This window comes from Alexandromys fortis, unplaced genomic scaffold (genome assembly GCF_014885135.2).
Source record: "Alexandromys fortis isolate MF-2015 unplaced genomic scaffold, M_Fortis_MF-2015_v1.1 scaffold_107, whole genome shotgun sequence".
NCBI classification, from domain to species: domain Eukaryota; kingdom Metazoa; phylum Chordata; class Mammalia; order Rodentia; family Cricetidae; genus Alexandromys; species Alexandromys fortis.
The window spans coordinates 333,904-356,631 of NW_026067987.1; the positions used below are offsets into that span (position 1 = coordinate 333,904).

At 43.5% G+C, this 22,728-nt stretch overlaps 2 long non-coding RNA genes across 3 annotated transcripts in view; one reads left to right on the plus strand and one right to left on the minus strand.

The window, feature by feature from the left end:
• Positions 1-904: 904 nt before the first annotated feature.
• On the plus strand, positions 905-11,197 carry LOC126511934 (uncharacterized). 2 transcript variants are annotated; one of them, XR_007594827.1, is made up of 4 exons: positions 905-1,115; positions 8,737-9,455; positions 9,738-9,873; positions 9,962-11,197. It is a non-coding gene; the product is annotated as an uncharacterized lncRNA (long non-coding RNA). The 2 variants fall into 2 exon arrangements; XR_007594826.1 differs by having other exon boundaries at positions 9,307-9,455.
• Positions 2,031-22,728, minus strand: part of LOC126511935 (uncharacterized) — a 22,625-nt gene continuing 1,927 nt past the window's right edge. Inside the window, exons 2-3 of the long non-coding RNA XR_007594828.1 lie at positions 10,328-10,419; positions 2,031-2,575 (exon numbers count right to left, since the gene is read on the minus strand). This is a non-coding gene — a long non-coding RNA (uncharacterized lncRNA). The remainder of the gene's footprint in view (positions 2,576-10,327; positions 10,420-22,728) is intronic.

Here is a 22,728-nt window from a genome sequence, read left to right on the forward strand (position 1 = left end):
CAATCGGTTTTAAACTTAGTCAAGTAGTGCAGCTAAAAAGGATACTGAGCCAGTTCAGATGGGAAGGGAGGGAGCTCAGACACTGTGACTTCATTGTTTACCTAATTGAGACCCTCCTAATATTCTAGGAAAAGTAACTCCTTGTGGAAGAGTCTGTCGGAAAAAAACAGTCCACAAGGCTTGACAATTAAGAAAATGCAAAAAAAGAAAACGCAAGACTCGAGAAATGTTTCCCTACCGACATGCCATCCCAAGCAGACAAACTTACCATGTAAAATAATCAATAAAGAGGCTATCACAAACAGCAGTAAGTGAAGGGGACATTGTGGTTGTTACACGGACCATCTCCAGCCTCCTAGAGTTTATGACCATCAAACTGTACTAAATCAGAGAAGGCACTGACCAAGTCTGGCTGGCTAGCCCTGTTTCTCATTGTTTGGTTAGACTGCAAATGTCTTTGAAATGAGTTTTATTGGAAAGATTTTTAACCAGCAACTCTCTCTTGGCCACCTGAGCAGCAGAGGTTTTGTGGGGTTTTCTCCGGTTGTTATGTTGTTGTTTCGTTTTATTTTGAGGGAGGGAGTGGGGAGTAAAAGAAAGAGTGTGTTTGTGTGATGCATGTGTTTTTCCTTAAATTAAAACTGAGATAGTGCTATGACCCGTTCTCTCTGTCACTCTCCCCGCTCCTTTCTTCTTTCCCTCCCTCCTCCTCCATTGCTTGTGACTCTTCTGCTATTGGGAGGTCTGGAGGCATTTAGAAAGGCACATTGAGGTGAAGGGGAAATGTTTAAAGGCGGTACTGTTTATTTGTTCTTAAACCGTGTCCACCGCGTGGTATTTTCAGACAAACAAGTACTTGTTTTTGCACCCTGAACAAAATGAAGAGACGAAAAGATATGCATTTGTGTGCACAGAGCTGGGTGATAAAGACAGAAGGGTGGGGCTAGCAAAATATTCCAAGATGGCAATGTTATTTGTGTTCCTCCTCGGCCAAAAGGTGAAGGGTTCTCCTGAGGGGAGAGTTGTTTTCCCCAGCACCGAGTGGGACAAAGGATAAGGAAGGCAGATTTCTGTTTGTAGTGACTGTCGGTTTCGGCGAGAAATTATCCACTCCAGTAAGTTTTGTTATTTTGGCAATTTCATTCTCAGAACTGACTGTGCCCTTTACTTTCAGGCAGGGGTGTGGGGGTAGGGGGTGGGGGGTGGGGGTGGGAGCCAGTCTTGTTCTAGTGATCCCTGGGAGAGCTTCTGAGGGACAGCTGTGGGCAGCGATTAGAAAGGTCCTGGGAGAGAGGAGCCTTGTCGCTTCTGAATTTCTCAAGCTGCTCTTCTTTCTCCTCATGTTTATGCTTCAGAATTTCACACTGTGGTCAAACAACACGAGGTGTAATTTAGCCTGCCCCTTGTAAACGCCGGGCGACCGTCCTTAGGTGCATGCGCGCAGAGACACAAAGTTTAAATGGCTACACAAATTAAGACAGTACCTTTAGAGCAAACTGCACATCTTAAATAATAATCAAAAAAGCTGACAGTCAGCTATGGTCAGTGTTGGTTTTTGTTTTTTGTTTTTTTTTTTCTATCTTGTTAGGGGCAAAAACCTGTAAATCCAGTTTCTGAACTGTAATTTAGGGTTACAGGGAAGAAGAACGTTGTAAACAAGACAAAGTTAAAATATGCATTTCAGATTAAGCATTTTACTGCGACAGAGAGAAGAAAGCTTTACGTTTACTGAAAAGGAATGTTCCAGCAATTACCACAAGATTCCACAGCTGCTAAATGAGAGAAACTATTTTTCTTTCTTGGAATGTAACTCATCAAGTCTCACAATTGCCTCATAACTAATCAGGCCTCTTATGAAAATGTTAGTAGCCAAAAGAGCCACTTGGACTGTCTTCATGCCCCTGCCATGCTATTCACAGGCATTCCTATGGCCTGTAATAACCTCTTTTTTAAACTTGAAAATGTGTTCACTCGAAATGTGCTTTAACAACAACGATAAAACATGCTCTAAAATTCTCACGCGGGATTTCAATAGAGCATCAATTTCCTTAAGCATTTCTTTACAACATGCAATGAAAATATACTCGGGGAGAAGGAGGGGCTGCATTGATTGATGTTGGGAAATACTACATCCAGGTTTGTGTAAGCCTCTTCTCATGCTGCCATTGTAAGCCTATATATGTGGCTTCTAGACACCCATGATAAACAATCATACCCGAATACAACGTTGTTCATACATACATATGAACAGTATGTAAATATGTAAAGTATTTGGCCAAGACTTTATGCTGGGTTTAGCAAACACAATTAAGGGCCAGATTGATCTTAATATGTATATAGTTCAATGAGAACTTACATAACTTTCATTGCTGCTAGATTCCAGGTCCTCCTATCGGACAGCAATTAAAACCACACAACAGTAGCTCTTGAGATTTTAGTAACATACAAAAGCTAGCATTTCCTTCATACTGGGGTATCTGTGGATAAGTCATGGCTTATGGAGTTGAGGCTTCTTTGGTCTTGAGCCCAAACTTGGAACTGAGTCAAATTCGGTGATTTCTCCATGAATCAGCAGCTGTCAGAATCGAGAGAGTTTCATAGTTAAAGGAATGACAGTTAAAGTGGAAGCTCATCTCAAGCTCACACTCCCGTGACATCCAACACTTCACTGGCCAAAATCAGTCACATGCCAAACCCAGCACAAATGGAACATGGAAATGTCACTCATCCGAAATAATAATATTGGGGGACTGGAGAGATGGCTCTGTGGTTAGGAGCACTTACAGAGAACCTAGGCTCAATTCCCGGCACCCACAATGTGGCTCACAAATATCCCCAACTCCAGTTCTAGAGGATTTAATGCCCTCTTCTGAATTCTAAGGGCACCAGGTTTGCACGTGCTTCACAGACATGCATGCAGGCAAAACACTGGGGATCATAAAATCAAATAAATCTTAAAGAATGTGCAAAAGTTTTTAGGAAATAACAATGCTGAAGAAGAGAGTGAATATGAATTGGACAAAATCCAACCCCTTTTCCTCTCTGTGGCATTCTTTCTCCAGGAAATCTCATCAAACCCAAAGATTTGCTTCTTCTCTGCGTATACATAATTCATAACTTACATTTCCAGCTCAAAACTCTCTTTTTAGTTTCAAGTTTCATAACCAAGGAATTATTTGCTACTTATGCTCGGCTATTTCAAAGGCACTTTAAACTTATTATGTATCAAACAGAACACATGATCACCCAGCTACCACCCATGGACGGAAAGTGATGTTCTGATTGTATTCTATAAGCCACTGAATGATCCATCACTCATACGTACATACCAGAAATCAGGGGATTTCTAATATTCTTCCTTTAGTTTCAATATCCAACTGATCTCCAGACTATTTCCCCTTCTAAGTTTGCCTTGGACCTTCCATTCTCCACCCTCACCAGACTCCTCCTTCCCATTTCCAGCATCCCACACCGCATCGCTACAGTGTCTCTTAAGTACCACACCCATTTTCATAGCAACCTCATTGACTTTTCCCTGGTACCTACAGTCGTCATCGTGCAGTTGACAATGACGAAACTATTGAAAAAATGAAATGGATGGGCACAAGGTGCACACAAGCCCTAGAGAACAGGAGAGATGGCGCCCTCAACGAGGAACAGGAACCTGTGCAAATAGTGTAAAAACCAATTGTCAAATTCGTCTATATTGCCACAGCCCCTCTGCCTGTGCCCTGTTGTTCAGAAGGGGTCTTCCTGGCTTTGCAGACAGAGCTGTCCCCATGCTCCTGCCGTCAGCCATGGTCTTTTCTGCCATATTCTCCCACAATATGGCTGATGGCAAGCCCTCCTTCAAGATGCACACAGAGTTCCAGAGACAACAGAGAACTTTTGTGCCCTGAGCACCAAAGAGAAAGGACTTGCTTGTAATGGCTCCTCCCTTCGCAGGCTTGTTCTGGGATTCGCGTGTCCGGGTGGTGACCTCCCATTGCCACAGTGGCACTAAGGGCAAGTCCATCATACAGGGAGAAATTTAAAGATGAGAATGTCATCATCCTGAAGCATACAGTACTGATATCTTGGCCTTGGCAAATATTGGACCAAATACAGATGTTTCCCCAGGTTTTATCTCACTGCCAAGACTGAGTGGATGCCAAACGTGCAGTCTTTGGGAAAATAGAAGATAGCATGAACACCATGGACATCATGGAGAGCACCCAGCTCAGAAACAGCAAGACCAGCAAGAAGATCACCACTCCAGATATGAACAGTTCTGATACCTCTGAGTTGCGTTCTTCTTAACTTCTCGTCCAGACCATACCTTCTAACCCAAGAAGATCTTCCTTCCCTGAACACTCACAATATCCCATAATCGATGTCCTCTCCCTGAAGTTTTCTTGGTACATGTTCTCCTCATTCTCCAAGACTAGCTGAGTTGCAGGGCTAAATTTATGATTATGAAGAAAACAACAAGGAAGAGGCCTCCCTATCTCTCCCTGCCTCACCATAAAAGTTTCCAAAACCTTGACCTCATTAATGACTAGCAGCAAAGCATCAAATAGGAAGTCACACCAATGTCCTTATGATCAGCAGCAAGTCCCACAGTGCTCAGTGGAAATGAAGTAAGTCGAGGCAGAGGCAATGAGCAAGCAATGGGCAAACTCTGAGAAGAAGGAAACTCCAAGTAAAAGGTGTGGAACTGTGGGATCAGCTAAGGGAAGGGACTGGGAGGTGAAGGCAAGGAAAAAGAGAGCAGGGCTGCTTTGGACCACGTTCCAGAAGCTCCTAATCTAAGGTTTTGATTGAGGAAAAAGGAAATGGATTCAACTTCCAGTGAGACGAAGTCATGGGTATCCGTGGCAAAGGTGGATATCGTCTAGCAACGCTTCTCTGAGAATCATGACCTAAGGAAAAAGAACCAATGTCTGTCATTGAGAAAAGAGGCCTGAGAAAATAAGATGATGAGCCCACGAATAGCAAATGCCAGAAGAGCCGAGGCACTCTTCAGGCTTCCAGAAAACTGGAGGAGAAAGAGAAATTATGAGTGAAGAAGAAAGGGCTATTCCACAGAGATTCTAGGCCTCACGGGCTTCTCCACGGACTTCTTACTGCTTCCACAAAGTACAGGGAGGCTCTTCCCCTCATCAAGCACGGGAAACTGGCAATCCTGTCCAGTTGACTACGGGCAACTATCCATAGTCAAACACTCCATACCCATGGTGGACTAATGTTTGGAACTGAATCAGAGAATACAGAGATGCTCATCATCTTACAGTAAGCTGCGTCTTGAGAAACACATCATAAATTGAAATCATAAGTCCAAAATACATTCAAATCACCAAACTCATCAAACACCATCCTTCGCTATTTCCCATGGAGTAGACTATCTGTGGCTTCCTGTAGTGATTGTGTGGCTAGCTGAGAGGTGTTACTTAGTGCCGCTGCCCAGCATCACGAAAAGGGCATACCCAATCCTGTTAGCTCAAGAAGAGATCAAAATGCAAAACGTGGAGTATGAGTTCTACCGAGTGCATATGACATTTGCACTGTTATAAGACTAAGAACTAGTAAGTGAAACCATCACAAGTAGGGCTTGTCTCTACACTTAATAAACAAACCCAGTTAATCCATTATTTTCAACTTGAAAGGAATAATTAAGTCAAATCAGTAAATAATGATCAATGACTTCTGAACAAAGTAGCCAAGGCGAACATTGATGGAAACATGTCATTAGGAACACACATGGCTCATAAATAGTTGCTTATACTTCTGAGGAAATAATTACCCTCTCTTGGCAGTTCCGGGTTCAGCATCAAGCCACCAAGTGTTTCCTGAGAACTTAAAGTCAAACTGGTTGTGACCAATATCCAACTACATTCAATGAAAATTTTAACATAAGTGGCAGATTTAAAGACTTGATTTGCTTTTTTTTTCTTTTTTTTGGATTATGCGTGTTAAAGGCATTCAACCTTTTGGTTTAGTAAACTCTAAAGCCCCTTAATGGCTTTAGTACCATTAATAGAAATACCAGTGGCATCTCGGTGACTGAATAACTTAGAAAATAGATTGAGAGTTTTTGACTTGCAGTTAGTGATGGGGAAAGGTCAGCAGACTATTCCCCCAAATTAATTGCTATTTGATGGATTGTGTGATGAAAGCTTTTTAAAATTATGAGAATTTTCTTTCTTTCTTTCCTTCTTTCTTCCTTGTTTTTGTGGTTTGTTTGTTATTGAATTTTCTAGACAAGTTACTCTGTGTAATAGTCCTAGATGTTCTGGAACTCACTTTGTAGATCAGGCTGGCCTTGAACTCACAGAGATCTGCCTGTGCACTTAGTGACAACTTATTCTGTTATATGGACAGATGCAACCACTTCAAACTAGTGCATCAAGGGAACATGGATCTATCTGACATATGTTTAACCTTATCATCACCTAGTCCTATAGTTCTAGAATGTGCATGACTGGACCCAAACTCCTGGATCTAATGGATAAGATACCTAGCTACATCTTCTTGACACATTCTGTTGGAGCTCTAAGAGCCTCAGAAGATCTGCTGTGAAACCATCAGATTTCTCTTTAAAAAGCCATGAGAAAATGTTGGGTGCAGTCTTATTTACTTAACTCCGGGAAAACAGAAAGCAGCTCTGGGTTGTCACCATTTCTCCTAACTTTACTTTACACCCAGACAGAAAAGAACATTAAGAAGTAAAAGGTCTTATTCCACTTACAACTTCAAGGTACACTCCGTTCTTGTAGGGCATTCAAGTCAGGAACTTAAAGCATCGCATCCACAGACAAGAGCAGAGAGAAAATAAAGTGCGGATCTTTGCTTGCTTGCTCCTGCTTACCTGGCTTCCTTCACTCTTGGGTGGTTCTGGGCCCCACCCATGAAATAGTGCCACCCACATTGGGTTGGGCTTCCCCAATTAACAATCAATTAGCAATCAAAACAATTCCCTGTAGACATGCCCACAGGCCTACCTTACTTAGATAATTCCTCTTGGGGGAAGATTCTCTTCCCAGGAATTAGGTGGCTCAGAGGTTACAAGTGCTTACCACTCTAGCAGAAGACCAGAATTTTGATCCTCAGTGCCCAGTTCAGGAAATTCATAATGACCTCTATCTCAAGCTCCCTGGGAGCCAATGCCTCTGGCCTCTGCCCACACTGGCACGTGGGTGTACACACCCACACAAAGACACATGCACATAATAAAAAAATTAAATAAAGATTAAAAAAAAACCTCTCTTCCTAGGTTACTATGGGTTGTGTCAAGTTAAAGGTAACCAGCACAACCTTCATATAACTAATGGCACCAGAAATATCAAAACCTAACTTACAGAATAAAACCACTTCCTGTAATGTGTACCTGAGGTGATTCCTTGAAGACTTGAAGACGTCAACTCTGATCTTGAAGCATGCATCCTGTGGAACAATCTTTGTCCAGTGTAGATATGCATCGTTCCCATTGTTCATAAAAAGCTGACTGGCTTTTTTTTTTATGATGGCTAGGCAGGATTTTCAGGGCAGAGAGAGGGCTGAGAAGAAGGCGGGTGGAGTCAGAGAGAAACAGGACATGTAGGAGAGGTAAAAGCCATGAGCCTCTGCGAAGCACATAGATTAATAGAAATGGTTTCACTTAGGGTGTAAGAACTAATTAGTAATAAGCCTGCGCTATAGGCCAAGCGTTAATAATTAATAATATGTCTCTGTGTGATTATTTGGGAAGTGGCTGTCTGAACGGAGCTGACTGAGGTCCTGAGGGAAAACTCTGCCTACACACGTAAACACCTCATGGATGTCTTTAGCTAGTTTCTCAGTGAGTCATGGTCAACTACAGTGAATCCATACAGCCATGGGGAGCAGTTTGAAATATGTCAAATATAAGGTGTGACAAAGCATAAATTTTCAAAATCTTCTGAAAAGAAATGCTGTGGGAGGACCTTCCACTCCTTCAGACAATAGTCGCTGAAATACCAGCCCACTGGGGTGTGGTCTATTTATCTTTAAAGCCTCAGCCTGCTCTCCTGGTCGCCAGAGCAGGAGCAGGAACCAAGCACTGGAACCAAGACAGCTGGCTGAAGCTTGCCGCTGTTTTTTAAAGATAAATAGACCACGCCCCGTAGGCTGGTATTTCAGCAGCTATTGGCTGAAGGAGTGGAAGGCGCTCCCGCAACACAATAGGCTCGTACTTCAGCGACTATTGGCTGAAGGAGCAGAAGGTCCCACCCCCACCCCCCACCCCACCCCACCCCCAGCAAGAAATGCCACCTGACATAGGTAATCCCTGTTTTAGGATGGCTATTCCCATCATGAAATGATGGCAGAGCACCTTAATTGTATAGCCCTGTGGTGGACAATTCCTTAAGCTAGCACCACTAACCATACACATCTCAAGAGAAAAAGTAAACTGAACACAGACAGTAAATCTTCCACGAAATTTAAGAGGCTTCTGGAAAGAAAAACTGTCTTCTGGTGAGCTCCTCGTAGGATCCTGGACCTAATCCTCTTGCGTTCAATCTCTTGCACGTTCTCTCTGCCCTGCCATTTCAGTGGCTGTTTCTCTTGACTGCGACAGCTTATTCAAGTGGATTGCCTCTTTTAGGACCGTTTCGTCTCCTGTCTAGGACACTGGACTTGTGACTATAGCGGCGGTTTTTGTTTTGTTTTGTTTTGTTTTGCTTTGCTTTGTTTTGTTTTGTTTTTTTGTTTTTAATCTTTTCTGTTTTCACAATCCAGGATGATGCCTAGAACGCCGTAAGAATTCAGTAGTCCTTGCTGAATGCCTCAATGAAAAAGTTGGAGGAACGGATAGACAGACAAACAGATGCCATGTAGAATAAATACAGAGAGGATGCCACCTACCCCACAGGTGCCGCTTTCTTTAATTGGACTTTCCAAGTCCCGACATTGTTTTCAGAACAAAGGTTATGTTTTGACAAAACTAAGTTAGTGTCTTCCGAAGAATAATTTTGGAGTCTAAATGACTATTCTTGAGAGTCTCCCTCTAAACAGGCCTGCATTTTGCTTAGACCAAGGCGTCGTGACTGACAAGTGGAGGTTTGTTTTTTGTTTTTGTTTTTGCTTTTCTTCTTCTTTGTGTGAAAGTCTTGGCAGAAATGTATGACTGCCACAGCTATGCAATTTTTTTCCGGATTCCTGCTGCTTTACAGCCCCTGAGAGAAAGACCTTGCTTCCAGGAGTTGTCTTAGTAGATTGCCCAGAAGCCTCAATATCAGAAAAGACGAGAACATCTGAACCCTGCTACAGCTGTTTTAAAGAAAATAACTTCTTAAAACGCTCTTTTAGAACTGAACCTGAGCTCAGCACCGTAGGAAGGCTGGTGCACTATGGAAGGAGAGCGCACCGTGGGAAGAACAGCGCACCGTGGGAAAGATGGCGCACCATGGGAAGGACGGCACACAGTGGGAAGGATGGTGCCCTGGACAGAGTCCGAGGTGGGTGTGTTTCTGTGAAGAAGGGGTGTAATTCACAAGGACTTTTACTAAACTCAACACAGATTCAGAAACCATATGACTGTGCAAATTTGCTTAAGAATTGAATCATTTGTTGCGATTTAGTATTCCAGACTTTCTGAGAATAGTATTTCCAAGAAGACCCAAGAGAATTCCAAAGTGTGAATAATTTTAGATTTGTCGACCTTCTTGTAAGTGAAAAAATTCAGATGATAAAAGACCAATGAAAACATTTGAATTTTATGTTGTTTTTTTTTTATACAGATTGATTGGTTGGTGGCAAATTGTGACTTTATTTTGTTCCGTCAACTCCCACTCTAAAGCGGGTGGAAGAAATAAACAGAAGAGAGCTGCACTGAGTCTGGCTTCGGTTTCTATTTCCTGAGCTGCCTTCTTAAAGGTTGTAAGCAGAAGCTTAGAAAATGCCAGGGAATTGTTGTTGTTGTTGTTGTTGTTTTAATCTTTTCTTTCTTTTTTTCAAAAAGCAGAATTTGGCCAGAAAGTCGGCTATTTGCATACAGTGGGATCTTGACAGACGCTGTACTTTATCTCGGCTGCGTTGTAAAAATGTGAACACGGATATTAGAATCCACAGCAAATCAGCGGCTGCTGAAGACAGCCTTGAAAATGTAGTCATTCCTAACTGAATTATCATTGTGGATGACGTTCTCTATTCTGGACCTTGAAAAACTTCAGGGAAAAAAAATCGGTAATACAAACCACATGGTTGCCTCCTTCTACCGCCATTCTTGGCAGAGCGAGTGCTGCCTGGCAACGCTGCCGTCAGCTGGGCTGAGTAATCAGGGCAGTATTGCCCCATAGTTAAATCTAATGCTTTCTTTCTGAGAACTCACCAGTGCATGCTTTTTCTTCTTATCAGTCTTCTTGGTAATGTTTGAACAGGGCTTCTGTGCATGAGGAGAACACGTCCCTGTAGAAGGAGTTGCTGAAATAGTAAAAAAGAAAAGAAAAAAAATCATAAAGCCTTCTAATGACTCTACAAAGGAAAGCGAAGGGGGATGGAAGCTTGCAAGGAGTGCTTGCCTGTTGCTTTGGACTTTGGTCCCACAGAGGCCCGTGGCCCAGCCACACTGCTGGCCAAACTCCACTTTCTTCCCTGGGCCTTTTAGAAACACCTCCCTCCCTATGGAAACTTGAAAGGCAAGCTTTCAATATATGAAAGTTTGAGACCAGAATCTAAAAACTTGTGAGGGAAAAAAAATCTTTTTGTATGTAGCCCTAACCAAAATAAAATAAAATAAATAAAAGCAGTATTTCAATTCCAGAACACTTAAAAGGACCTGTGCATTTGGATCAAAACCTAGATGACGACATCTAATCCAGCAGACTGGGCTAGAGTTAAGATGATACAAATATGATAATGATAAAGAAGCATTTGAAGACAACCTTCCAGGAAAGAGGGGTCACTGGAGCAGCCAAAGCCACAAAGAGCATAACTAAAGCCATATTAGAGTCAACAAGATATTAGAATCCACCTGGTGGAATTTTACTTTAGACAAATGCATCAACAAGGACTTCCTGAAACTCTTTCTAATCCTTGCTGTTTCACCAAAATAACATAAAAGCCAGGCAATGGTGGCATACACCTTTAATCCCAGCACTTGGGAGGCAGAGGCAGGAGGATCTCTGTGAGTTCCAGGCCAGCCTGGTCTACAAAATAAGTTCCAGGACAGCTAGGACTGCTATACAGAGAAACCTGTTGAAGAAGAAGAAGAAGAAGAAGAAGAAGAAGAAGAAGAAGGAGGAGGAGGAGGAGGAGGAGGAGGAGGAGGAGGAGGAGGAGGAGGAGGAGGAGGAGGAGGAGGAGAAGAAGAAGAAGAAGAAGAAGAAGAAGAAGAAGAAGAAGAAGAAGAAGAAGAAGAAGAAGAAGAAGAAGAAGAAGAAGAAGAAGAAATAGAATGCCAGTAGCTCCTCTGTCTGGGACTTCATGTGTGTTGGTTCAGATGTTCTTTGAGAGTTTGTAGTCAAGAATCCCACTGTGAACATACAAGAGCTTCTACAAAAGACTGCATCCAATGGGATGCCAGCATTGGAAGACACTCTGTGATGAAAATATTTACGTGTTCCCAATTTCCACTACACTGGACAGAAAAACATTTAGCTTCAGTCAGTGAGAACATTCTAGCTTTTCTCTTCACAACCTACGCAGCTCTCCTCAGTCCAGCTATGGAGCAAAGTTAGACCCTGGACATAGCAATTCGTCACCTTCTCTCGCTGCCACGGCCCTTCCGCTAGCCAGAGGGAGAGCCAGTTACAGTTTAACACTTGCAATCCCTCTGCACCCTTCGACAAGATCACTCGCCCCTAAATACTAAATAAAATTGCTTATGTTTTCGTACTTACTGGAGTTATCCAAGAGTTTTACACTTGATGCCTTATCTGTTTCCCCTGTAAAGCAGACAGAAGTGAATACCATTTACTGAATGTTAATAATGAAGGGTCTGAAATACAGGGGTAAATTATAAGTGTCTTAGAGGGTCTATTTGATGTTAACTGTCACTAGTAGGGGAAGACTTTTTTGCATTCTTTTTTTTATCACCAGGGAACTCGGGATTCTCCTACATCACCTCTCTGAAACCATCACTAACTTTTGCCAACCCAACAAAGTTTTCTCCCAGAAATGTTCTTTCCAGACTATGAGGAAACATTTCCACCACCACTCCCTTTTCCCCCTTAATCCCTTCTCTACAAGTTAGGTGTGATGATATCTTTAGACCCCATTGCTACCAGAAACACAGCACCGAACCTCCAAACAACTCTATCTGATACAAGATGTTCCAGAAACTTGCCCTGAACTGATTTCTTTCAAAAATGGGTAATGTTCATCTTGTTGGAACACAGAATTTTATATTGCATTTCCTTCATGGAACTTTAAACCATTGCAAGATCCATTTTCCTTAAAAGCTCAGCTTTCTTCCCATTGGGAAGCTCAATAAAATAATGATCGCCAGCTTGTGGAGAGAGTCAGGCTGGCTTGCCGCTTTCAAGGAACGCACGGAGCTTGTGAACTCGGTATTGGAAATGTCCACGGGGTCCTTCTAGAAGAGAAGGCGTAGACAAGGTTTGAGAAAAGCTACAAAATGACCAGTCATCCTCGTTGGGTGACTTTTAGCTTTGTTAGCACATTTAAACTTATTTCCCTAGAAGACTATATAAATGTCACGTATCCCACATTTTGCTCATGTTAAAATGACATTAATCTGGAATCTAACTGCTTTTTCCTTAGCTCCAAAAAATGTCACTCGTTGGTTTTATTTTGGTTTTGCCCTTCAGCTTTTGCAATGAAAAATTTATTAGTTTTTAAAGTTAGCATCATTGTATTTTCATATATATATACATATTATATATATATTATGCTATTATTATACTTTGTACTAATCTTTCACCTCCCCCACTGCTATCCTGCTGAGACCCCAGTCCCCTCTGGTTCATTCCCTTCCCTTTTCCCAATATCCTCCCTTCTGCTCTGTTGGATTATTTTTAGCAGGCCCTATCTGTTTATCTCCTTTGTATCCCATTAAGCCTGTCTCCTCCTGCCTCTCCCCACCCCACTGGAACTTCCAATTCAAAGACCTGTGGCTATTTTTAATTCATTAAAATAACAAAAAAAAATCGGCTTTTGGTTCAATGCCACATTTTAAGTGCTAGAGGGTACTGCATTGGGCAGAGACCTTACCCACCATTGAAGAAAGTTCTGTGGGCTTAGCAGCCCTGCCAGCTGTAGAACCCATTAACAAACAGATTTACCTGTCTTTCCTACCCTATCACAAGGTCTTGCACAGTCAACTAAGAAGCACTGTTTGTGGCTCCCTCTTAGCCACAAGGTAAGAAGGCAGGGAATTGGAGGGGGGGACACTTTAAAATTGACTGGACCCCACAGGGCCACCCTAGCAGCTGTGGTTGCCTACACAAGACCTGCATTAGAACAAGCCTGTCTTTCTCTTAAAGAGCTAAGAGGACATCTAAGAATTTTGTGTAGTGCGGGGTAGCTGTGTGGAAGAGGGTAGAGATCATGGGAATGGTTTCCCCTTTTTTGTCCGGTATGATTTCTTTTGAGAATTTCCAATATGAGTGCTGTATTTCCATCACTCCTGCTCCTCCCTGTTCTCCTTCCAACTCCTCCCGGAGCAGAGAAATTTGGCAGACAACATCCAATGAGAATACACTCTCCCTTTAATTACTCCACCTTGCTCCTTTCCTTACCACCACGCCTTCATCATGGCATCTCAGACAAGGTTTCTTTCTATCGCTTGTCTCTGCTGATCCCTCTCCTTGGTCCTTGCTCCGATCTAAAATTCCATTCTGCTGGTCCCTTGCCCTTTAGCCCCTGACTGTAAAACCCCATCCCAGCACAGATACATAGGCAAACATTCTCATGAGGTGATCCCAACACCATGTCAGACTACCATAGATCTGGGGAGGCTGACCATGGGGCCTTATATTCTGCAGTATATTGTTTCTACTGAAAAGACTATTTTAACAAGTAATTTAATAGCAGTTTGCCATCCAAATGTATTTTTTTTTCAAGACTTCCTTTGTGTAAGTCCACTGTACATAATACTTTAGTCCAGTCCCCTTCCACACCCCACCCCACCCCTGCCCCCACCTCTGGCTATCACAATCACACCTTGTCTATAATGATCCCTGAGCCTTGCGGAGGGGGTGTAATTTAGATGCCCCATCTGTGGCTGCGCACTACAGAGATAATTATTCTCTATCATGGGTAAAGATGTGAACTTGGAGGGCAGTGTGATGCTGTGTGGATTTGGTAGGATAATAGTGATGGGCTCACCGCTGGAGCCTACGAACTCCCAACAGTGAGTTCTTGACCAGATTTACAGTATCAGACATGAGTTTCTTCTGAAAGTAATAAACAATAAATAATAATAATAATAAATACAATATTTTTATTTAAAGAGAAAGAAGTCTTACTTTGACCTCTACACTCATTTGTCTGGCCCCTTTCCCCCTACAGTGTTTACTAGCTGGCCCTTGACCTCCTGTCCCCAGCCACACTGGCCCTCACTCTAGCATTCCCAGGGCCTGTCTTACCTCTACAGTTAAAACATACTCCTCAACCCAGAAGTTTCCCCATTTCCTTCTTGAGTGAACTAACTCCTGGCTCAACCTGCACATTTCTAACTTCCTCATGAAAACCCACCTTGAAGCTGGAGTTGTTTCATCTCTTGACTGTGTTCATAGTACAGGTACTATTCCCTCGCTGCCTTTGCCAAAGCTGTGCTCTTACATTTGTCCATGGAATTATTTGTCTAAATACTTCTTTTTCTTCTAAAAACTAGACTTTCAGCACCCAGGACTTTATTCTAGATCGACCTAGAACTCACCTCTGGGTTCTATTAGCTTTGTCTGCTCAATGGCACTTAACAGGTATTTGCTACGGCTACATGAGTGAGTAAATGGATGGGTGGGTAAATGGATGGAAGGAGAACGAATGAACAAACGAATGAATGAATGAATGAATGAATGAACAAATGAATGGATGAGGTGTGATGAGGAGAGGGAGTTCTCAGACTGTAGCTGAGAGGGGTTTAAAAGTCGCCCCCCCCCCCACCCTGCCCTTCAGTGTGGAGGGAAGTTCAAAGGAAGGTATTATTTGTGTGTGCCCAGTGCAGTTCACAAATAGAGGCTGAACCACAGTCAGGGGTCGCCTGCATTCATTTGAAAGTTAAAATGTTTATGCAGCTCAGCGTGTTTTTCCATTCTTTCCCTTCCAGCCCTCCTCCCCCTCTTTCGTAGGTGATTTATTCTGAGAGCTTTGGGCTGAATTTTTTTTTTTTTTTTTAGTGCAGTTGAGAAGACAGGAGGTTCTGTCCTGCAGAACACACACTTCCTCTCTCTGAAGGAGAAAAATACTAAAGAAACTAAACAGTTCACAGAGCGCTGGATTTAGAAATGTCAGGGAGAGGAACAAAAGAATCAAATCAGAAAGTAGCAGTCTTGCGACTAAACGGCAACAGATGGAGAAATCAATGCGCCTAATTGTGAAGTTTGTGGAGCCTTCAGGAGGGCTTGCAATGAGGAACACTTGTCTTCCTAAACCGCTTGCTCTACCAGGGCTAGCCTCCTACGTCGGATTAGGATTTTGTGCTCCTGACCCTAAGGAGTTAACACGCGATGTCTCGACCTTTTCAGTGCTCACTTTATCATGCCCTGCTAAAGGCAAAAAAAAAAAAAAAAAAAAAAAAAAAAAAAGTAATTGTAAGGAGGGCGGGGCCAGGAGGCTTCATTTTTGTACTTGCTCCAACCCCAGCTTCTAAAAATACAAAATACTAGAATTTCTATAGCAGGTGATTTTTTAAAAAGAAAACTTAAAGAGAGGCTGATTGTTTAAAATCTAAATGTAGCCCGTCGAAAGGACAGAAATAAAGAGGCCTCTCTCCAAATGACCCAGCTTAACTCAAAGCAGGCACGCGGGACCCTGGAAGGACTCTGGTCGTTGCATGTTCCCTCTAGATTTCAAGAGAAGGCTTTCTTCCACGGCGTAATGGATGTGAGTGTGATCTTGGCAAGCCTCTGTCTACCCGCGGTGTTAATTTTAGCCTGATCTTCAAGTGGAGCACATGGAGGAACTTCCATTAGTCACCATCGCTTGCTGGAAGTCTAAGATAGCCTTTCAGTCTCTGAGAAAGTCCTCCCTGTTTAGTGAGAGTCGCCCATCCCGGGCTGGAGTCAGGCTGGTGGCTGTGAGCTTCTCCGGGTCTGCAACTATGGCGTCTACCGTGACTGCTGACTTGGGGTGTTCCCCTTTCACCGGTCAACCTCTCTTTCCTCTTGGATATGTACTCCTTAGTTTAAATACACATTTCCAAACACTTCCTTTGAGGGCCCTATAAAGGGAATTGATCACTTTTAAAATGTATGTTTTTAATTGACTTCTCCCTTCCTGGCTAGAAAATTAACTTCTGCCCCTCTCTTATTTGATCTGTTAAACAGGGCCTGTGACACCTTCCAAACAACAAGATCTTGAGATCCTAGAAACCAGAAGACTCCGCCCGGGAGAGGATCCATAGTCCCGTATTACTTTTAAAGGTACGGCAATCAAACTTGCGACTGAATTCCACCCGCAAAGTGTATTGATTGACCTGGCTGCCCATAACACTGAAACAGCCTGCTATTGTCTCATTTCTCTCTGCCAATTGCAGGGCACTCTTGAAAAATCAATGCCCCACCCCACCCCGGCGCAGCCTTGCCCGAAGTGAGTACCTGGTGGCTGAACTGTAGATGTATTTATGTGGTTTTAGTCTCGTAACAGTTGCTTTTCATTCCTATTGAAATTGGAAAACCCAATGTTTGAACTGAAAAGGGCCAGTCCTGCCTGAGAAAGACTGTGTCTATGCAGTTCCCGGCCCATTGCGGGGAGGTGGTTGTTGTGCAGACTGGTTTTTTGCCAAGTTGCCACCTGGGCAACCAGGTTGGTAACTAAACAGGTGATAATGTTCTCACAGCTCCACCGGGAACACGCCCAGCCCTAAACATTGCTACACTGCAATTCCTTGACTTCGGGTGATTTATATTGCTTCGTTGTTTGTGTTGTCGTGGTCCAGCCTGGTGAGAAAAAGAAACCCTGCATGCTGGGGTTTCTGCTTCCAAAGTGGGGTTGACTTGTCAGAGACAAACAGTCCCTCAGATCCCATGCTGTTGGATTGTTCTAGCTTCCGGGGAATTACACATTCACAACCTATTACTTCCCTACCAAAGAAATTTTCTAGATTTTTCAGTGGAGATATTCCTTATGGGTCGTGGGGATGGATTTCTGATCCAGCCCTGGGAATTCCTCCACAGCGTTTTACTGAATCACAGGAACATGGCTGGTGGCATCACAACCACCCCAGTGTGTCTTCGCTCTGGCCTTCACCGAAGGGAGATTTCTTCAAGGAGTTCAATTTTTTTTCTTAGCAGTCCATTTCTTTGGGATAAACAAAATTAGTTAGCATTCATTCTCAAATGTTTCCCTCATTTTTCCTTTTTCTTTTTTCTTTCTCTTACTGATATTCTGTCCTATTCTTCACTTTTAAACACAGGGACTTACCGTTCTGGTCTTTACATACATTTGGTTTTCTTCTTTAAACCATAATTTCATCGTGTATTTGGTTAGGCTTTTAAGTTGATCACTTCAGATATGGGTAAGAGGTCATCTGTGCACCACGGATGGGGTGAATAAAGCAAATAATGTTTGTCAAAAGGAAGAGATGCAAATGACAGCTGCGAGATGTGTCCCTTTAGCCACATTGTCCCTGTGTGATGCCTCCTTTCCCCCCTTCTTCTCACGGAGGTGACACACCACAGGTGCCACACTCAAAGATATCACAAAAGACAGAGTTATCCTGAGCTAATTACAGTCCTTGAAAATTACCTTTGTGCTTAGCAAATACGCATTTTTCCCCCCTGTGCTGGTGATGAAGAAGTTGGCAGTTTAAATAAAAAACACTATTTAAAGTAACAGGGTACGGTTATGTAACCTTTTCACATAAATCACACAATAACTCTTTGTGCTTCGTGGGGGGGGAAAAAGGAAGAAAGAGACTGCAGTTCTTATTAAGATTTATTTATATAACAATCATTTATGCAAAGGGAATTTTGCCTTTTGTAAAAGTGAAGCACTCTTTTTTTTTTTTCTGGAAGTTGCAAACTGAGGTGGGAACACCATCCAGTCACCACGGTAAGTTCTACACACCTCAGTACTCAAGACTGTTCGAGTAGTGTTTGGTGTTACTATGCATCCTTGCCTCAGAGTGCACAGGCAATTAATTTCCTAAGGGAACAGCGTATGCTTGATAAGGAAATGCAACTATGGGATCTAACTCCAGTTTAGTGTCCAGAGACTTGGGCATCTCTAAACCCCTGAGATCACCTTTTCTAAGCATGTACAGGATGTTTGTCCTTCTAGCATACATACTCCATGAGTGCTGAAGTGGTGGCATGTATGGGATCGTGGTAGCTTCAGAGTTTCTTCTCGGACCCTGTGTGGCATTCTTCCTTACCCCCTACCCCACCTTCCTGCCCAGCCCTCCTTTCTTCTTCAGAGCTTATTCCCCAACTTAAACCCAGAAGCAGTAGTCTGTCCATGTTTATGACATTATCCTTGCCATTAAAAAGCTCTCCTCCATGGAAACCACCCTGACACTAAAGGGTCTCAGAGCTTAAGAGGTGGCTAACTGCTAAGCCTGGCTCAACCTAACCTATTTAATCCACTGTCTGTGAGGACTACTCCAGAAAGAGGGATCCATTCATGGAGATAAAACTAACAGAAAGATTTCACTGGTCAATCATATCTCCTCTGATCCTTGCTGAACGGTAGGGATTCTGTAGACAGAAAAGCCCACAAGGGCTTTCTTGTGTGTCCTTATCTTCATTGAGATGCTGACCCAACTTTTAAAAGCTCTCTCCATGGAAAATTCTGGGCTGTACTCCAAAATCAACCAGGAGGAGGTGGCTCTCTTAATCAGTGGCTGTGTTCCATCTTTATATAAACAGGTTGAGCCAGCTGCCAGGGCCTCTGTGACCAATTCCAGCTCGCATTACCTTTGGCAGGAAAGATGGGCCAACCAAAGCTACATTATGAAAGCAGAGAACTCCACCTTTCCCAGGTTAAGGAAAGAGATCCGACTGCTGTGCTAGATGCCCAGAGTCACCAGTGATCTTACTCTTGGCCCTCAAATGAGTAGGTTTCAGTGTGGTCTATGCTTATTGCCAGAATGCTTAGGATTCCACTAAGTCAGGACACAAGGCTTGGTTGGTAAAATGCTTGACTACCACGCACAAAGCCCCGGGGTTAATGTCTTGAATCATCTCATAAACCAGGCAGAGGGGCGTTTATGATGGTAATAGCAGCACTTGAGAGGCAGAGGCAAAAATCTCTCTGACTTTGGGTCAGAAATTCAAAGTCATCTTTGCCTACACAGCAAGTTGCAGACCAGCTGAGCTACATGAGTCCCTGTCTAAAAATAAAAAGTCACTCACCTATGAATTTCATGTTTTAAAAAAAAAAGAAAGAATAAATCTTTTAACTATGATTCACACAAAGTCATTGAGAAATTTGTTTTATTAATTCAATGGAAAATTAAAGGAAGTCCATTCTTATGATATTATGATACATGCTGTGTCAAATTCATTAACTGAGGATAAAGCGTCCCCCATGTAGGCCCTCCACAAAGGACTGTCATTTGCCCAGTGTGGATCTCAGAGTGCCACTGTAAAGAGCCAACAAATGGAGCTGACGTGCTTGCCATGCACGCACGAGCTCCTGAATACAGAACTCCAACAGCCACATAAAACATCTAGGCATCATGGCAAATACCGGTAACCCCAGAACTTGGGAATGAGGGATAGAGAAAAGTGGATCTCCAGGGCTCACTGGCCAACCAGTCTAGCAGTAAGCTCTATGGAGAGAGACAGAGAGAGAGAGAGAGAGAGAGAGAGAGAGAGAGAGAGAGAGAGAGAGAGAGAGAGAGACAGAGAGAGAGAGAGAGAGAGAGAGAGAGAGAGAGAGAGAGAGAGAGAGAGAGAGAGAGAGAGAAAGAGAGAAAGAGAGAGAGAGAGAAAGAGAGAGAGAGAGAAAGAAAGAAAAAAAGAGAGAGAAAGAGAGAGAAAGAGAAAGAGAGAGAGAAAGAGAGAGAGAGAGAGAGAGAGAGAGAGACAGAGAGAGAGAGAGAGAGAGAGAGAGAGAGAGAGAGAGAGAGAGAGAAAGAGAGACAGAGAGAGGAGGGAGTGAGACACCATACATTAGCCTCTGGTCTCCACATGTACATGAATGCATTAATGTGTGTGCATACACCCAAGTGCACGTGCACACACATGCACACAGGCACACATAAGCGAGACTAACACCAAAAAGAAATATTTCCTCTAGCAAACTTCCTTGATTTGGACCCTGAAAGCAGTCTCCAGACTGTATCCCAAAGCAGCCGCAGGCCATGGGAATACGACCTAGAAAGAAAAAAATGGACTTCTGAGCAGTACCTGGAAACACTGGCCGAGAAGAATTAAGATTTGAGAGGTGGAAGCACCTCCTGTTCCCTCGAATTCGGAAACATGCTTAAGACTTAGCAAGACTGGAACTTCCAAGGCCAGAGAGCCAACAAACGAAACTGCGCAGTAGAGTGAGCGCTTTTCCTCTGGTGGTGTTCTGTTCTCCGCGAGTCTTTCTAATGGCAATATTTAATACTTAGTAATTCTGGTCCTCATCCCTGAACAAAATACCTTCCTACAGAAAGTACTTTAACATGATATTATGATTTAGAAATCACAGAATTAAGGCCATTGCTTTATAGGTCAAAGCATGTTTGAATAGCTCGGACTACCACTTTCTTCTTTGCTACCAGCATTGAATGCAAAGGTGGGCAGGGCTCTGGTGTTGGCCTTATTTTCAAGTGCCTGCCACGGCTACTGCATCTGCAGTAGAAATCTGCAGGGGTGGGGGTAGGGGAGGTTGTTTTGACAGCATAACGTGACGTCCGTGGGAGCCGAGCTTCTCAAGTGTTAAAGAGGATTTGTTGCAAGAAAATGATTATGATAGGATTTATTGTAATTGAAAGCTAAGCTACAGTAGCCGTCCAGTGTAGCAGAGAGTGTCAAAACTTGCTGGGAGGGTGGAGCCCCTTCTGCTAAGTAAACAACAGAAGTGGAGAGAGAAGAAAATATTTTGTGACAACAGGATCGACAAGTTCGGCCAACCTGACGAGCCGGCCCTGCCGCAGTGGGTATCAAGCCCTCGAATGCCAGAGGGACCTTGAACAGCTGCGATCTTCCCACTACACAAGAAAGTTTGGAAAACAAGTTATATAATAACCTGAATTCATCTCTAGGAGTTGCCAGGCAATAATCCCAGGCCCTCTCGGGCTCCAGGGGAAAGGGCCCTTCCCACAGTCATCACCCTGACCTATCCAGTCCCATGATCTGGAGTCACTCTGAGCTCTCACAACTTGGGCTAGCTTTGTTTATTTGGTGGCCGTCCGTGCATGCACGCACAACAAGCAAAACTTGCCTGGCTCCCACACAAAAATGTCACCCTAAGAAAAGTTAGGTTCCCAATCATTAAAATGCTTTTATGGGGATGGGCTCATAAGTTATGCACTGACAGTGCACCTTCATGCCACCTTAAAAAAAGACTGGAGGCCCCAGGATCAGAACTTGGTACCAATAAGCAGAGCAGAAAGAAAGTTGTACATTCTCCTCTCTCTCCGCATGGGACTTTTCTTGTTGGGACTTTACTCTTCCTCCATTCCTGAGCATCCTCCGTGGAGATACACACTAAAGAAACACCTAAAGAGGAGTTAGAGATAGAATTTTCAGCTTCTGGAATGTAGCGGTCTGTTAGTTCATTCCAAAAGGACTTGAGTCGCAAGGGTGCCAGGCCAATCACAAAGGCAGGCGTAAGCGACTACGGAGGGGGCTACAGATAGCCCAAGATAATAAATAAGGCTCCAGACCCACAACCTTCTAACACTCCACATTCGCAGATGCTCAAATCCACTAAACATCCTTGGAGAATCCTAGCATAGGTTTGGCGTTCCCCCACCTTCATCCCCGGGATTTTCAGTTTACCGTTTTACTAATTCCGTCTGGTCAGTATTACGGACAGCTTTCCTAACGATGGCTCTGCAGCTCAGGAGAAGCAGGGCTTAAAGTCAAGGCTGTGTCCAGCTCAGATGCAGAGCCTGGAGAACATTCTCACCAATCCTGAAGGCCAGTGTACAGACATGGTGGAGCCCATAACGGTTGTGGCAGCAGAGATGTATTCGTGTGGGTAAGGTCACTGCCATCAGCTTAATCCTATTAACATGTAGCTTGCCTCTCTCAGGCGTGGAAGTGGTTTCTCAATGGATCCGTGACGTGAAACAGTATGTGTAGACCAGGAGTAAGGGGTGAGTGTGTGTGTGTGTGTGTTCTGTGTATGTGGTACGTACATGTGTGTGCAGGTGAACACACCTATGCACAAGCATTCAGAGGCCAACAAGACTTCAGTGTGTTCCCCTGTTGCTCCCTGCCTTGTTGACTTCGGTGGCTTTTCTGAACTGAAATCTGGTTTCAACCAGGATAGCTGGCCAGAGAGTTCTTGGGATCTCCTTCTCTCCACTCGCCAGTGCTGGGATTCCAGACACCTGTGGCCACAGCCGGCTTTTTTTTTTTTTTTTTAAATTTATTTATTTATTAAAGATTTCTGTCTCTTCCCCACCGCCACCTCCCCTTTCCCTCCCCCTCCCCCAATCAAGTC